This window comes from Pteropus vampyrus, unplaced genomic scaffold (genome assembly GCF_000151845.1).
Source record: "Pteropus vampyrus isolate Shadow unplaced genomic scaffold, Pvam_2.0 Scaffold52, whole genome shotgun sequence".
Taxonomy (NCBI): domain Eukaryota; kingdom Metazoa; phylum Chordata; class Mammalia; order Chiroptera; family Pteropodidae; genus Pteropus; species Pteropus vampyrus.
In genome coordinates, this window is record NW_011888833.1 from 3,967,408 (window position 1) to 3,970,528 (window position 3,121).

Here is a 3,121-nt window from a genome sequence, read left to right on the forward strand (position 1 = left end):
TGGCCAGCCCTGCGGGACCCCTCCCAGCTGTACTCCGGGGCAGCCCAACCAGGGAGCCCTTGGGAGGGGGCTGGGGTGAGATCCAGCAAACCGGAAGCTTCGGTTACTTACCACGGAGAGCCCAGAGTCGGCACCCCCAGGAGTCGGCACCCTAGGGGTCAGCACCACTGCCCAAGACAGACCACGCCCCTTCTGAGCTGTGAACCCTCTTGGGTGGGCCCAATTGTCCCCACGGTTAAAAGTGAATGAGTGCGGCTTGGGAGTAAACGCGCATCTCTTCAGAATCACGCTTACTGGCTTTCTAATAGCTCTTCTCAAAAGGCTTTTTTCCCCTTATTTGCCAGCAAGATTATGCTTAACGAGCAGTGCTGAAACACCAGCAGAAATGGGATGATGACCTGACATATATACGGTTTTTAATTTTCTTTGAGATAAAAATTATAGAACATTCCAGAAAGCAGCCATAGTTTTTAAAAACATGTTAACACTCAATTGTATCAACATGTTATTGTTAGTGATTCAATGTTTTAGACTGTAAAAAATTCAAACTACATTTACACTTAGAAATCGAGGACCCTTGCCACTTCTGATCCCTATATAGCTACTCTTAAAAGTTTAGTAGCTTCCAGTTGTTTCTACGCATACACAAACAGATGCGGAGTTTTTTTAATTTAGAAAACAAAACCAGATCATACATTCTGTTCTGCACTATTTTCCTCACTTATTTTGAACATCTTTCTATGTCCACTCAGAGGTTTCTATTAAAAAAAACAAAAGCTACATATTAGATCCACATTTGTTGAGTTTCATAAAATCTCACTATACAGAATGCTACAATTTAACGAGTTTTTTTCCAAGAAGACATTCGCATTGCTTCAGCTCTTTGCTAGTGCAAGGTATACACCTACAGAAAACAATTCTGTGTATGTGCAAATATTTCCAGAGGCTAGTAGATGGACAGAAGTGACCCAGTGGGGTCAAAGGGCATATATACTGCGCAACTGTTCACCAAAAGCTTGTGGTTTTTTATACTTCCACGGGCTCATCTGTTTCTCCACATCTTTCCCATTTGAAACATCATTTTAACCATAGTTCTGTTTCTGGACTATTCTGTTCCAGCTTTCTAGTCTTTCCACCACGATGCCAAATGTTTCAATTACTGTAGCTTCTGGATACATTTCAATATTTGGCCCAAGTCCACTAAACCCTTCATTTTTCTTTTTTTTTTAAATTTTCTTTGTTCTTCTCATACAATTATTCTTCCAGATATATTTCCTAATTAATTAGTCAGGTTTTTCTCCCACCTGAAAAACGGGTGACGGGGTAGGAGACATTCTGACTGAGGCTGCACTCCACCCGCAGCCCTCGCGGAAGGGACATCCCCGCCCCAAGACTGTCTCCGGACTGAGAAGCACACTGCCTTCAATTCTGATCGTCTTTTATACTCTTCGAATAAGCTGTAAAGTTTTCCTCATTAAAAAAACACGTTGTTAGTTTCTTATTAAATAGCGCCCTATACTTAATTCCTATAGTTTTTATTCGTAATGTTGAGATGGTTTTTCCAGTTTTAAGCTGATCTTTGCTGGTATAAAGGAAATTCTGCTATTGGTTTGTCTTAGATCCTCACCACACAATTGTTGGCTTTCATAGTTTTTTAGTTAATTTCCCTGGATTTTTCCTCTGAATATCTCCTGCAAATAATCGTTATTTCACTTTTCTTTCCAATGTGCACTTCCTCCTCCTTCTTACCTGACCGCCTGAGCGAGACCCTCTAGAAGTGCTGAATAAGTTACATCAGGACTTCCCATTTTACTGAAGAATATCACCATTCACTAGTGGTTTCGAAGAACTGTTTTTATTGGATTTTTATCAATTCCTAGTTTATTGAATTTTTAATCATAAAATGCTGTTAAATTTTATCAACTGCCTTTCAGGTATCTATTGATGATTTCAAAGGTCTCTTCGTATTTCTTCTCTGGATCACTGGCTATGTTCCAATAGTTGAGTTTGACACAAGTCTGTAAAATACACACTTAACTGAACTGAGTTTTAAATAAAAATTTTCTGCTAACTCTTTTTTGAGAAAAAGAATTGTTACTGCCAGTTTTTTAATACCTAGTGCCAAGGCAGAGACTAAAAGACAAGGCTGGACTAAAAATGCTTACTGAATACAATGCATCTTTCCAGTAAGAAAAGTAAATGTTATAATCAAAACTCTTTTAATTTTATGACATGTGCATTACTGATTTCAAAAAAATTAAAAGCACTGTATCTTACACAGAGAAGGGGCTCAGGAAATCCCCACTGAACAAGGGCTCAAATATTCCCTCAACACACTGTCTCTGTTTCCCCCAGGCCCTCGTACAAACACATCTTTCTGCCTGGGGTGCCTCTCATCCAGCTGGAGAGCTCCAATCTGTCCTCATGACTCAGCTTGAGGCCTAAGCCCCGCTCTGTGCTCTCCCGGAACACTGAGAGACACTGCCATGACAAGCATCACGTGACAGCGCTGGTAGCTTTGCCTTTGTCCCCTACTCCGTGTGCCCTCCTTGCAAACATGGTCTGTCTTTCTCCTGTCTCCCAAGCATGTGGAGCATCGTGCCTACCACGTGCATACTGAAGATACGGTCCAGGAGAGGGATCCCCAATCCCCAGGCTGCGGACCGGTACTGGTCCGTGGCCTCTTAGGAACCGGGGCGAGCAAGTGAAGCTTCATCTGTACTTGCAGCCGCTCCCTGCACCAGCATCACTGCCTCGGCTCCGCCTCAGATCATCAGGCATCACACTCTCATGGGAGCACAGGTTCCTGGTGCCAAAAACTTTGGGGACCGCTGCTCTAGAATGAACGAATGGCCAGAGGCTGAATTCCAGACCCAAACCAGCTATATGACCACAGGAAATTCAGTAACCATCTCTGAATCTTGGATTTTTCTCATTTATAAAGTTTAAGAATATCTCTTTTCCTATTTACTTCACAGGATTAATGTGAGAATCAGAGTATAACAATTTTTGTATAGCACTACGGTTTTGCATATGCTTTCAAAACATTAACACAATTACACTACAATAAAAGCCATGAAAATCAGTTATGAATGCCTTTCATTAAAGCTGCATTTAGATT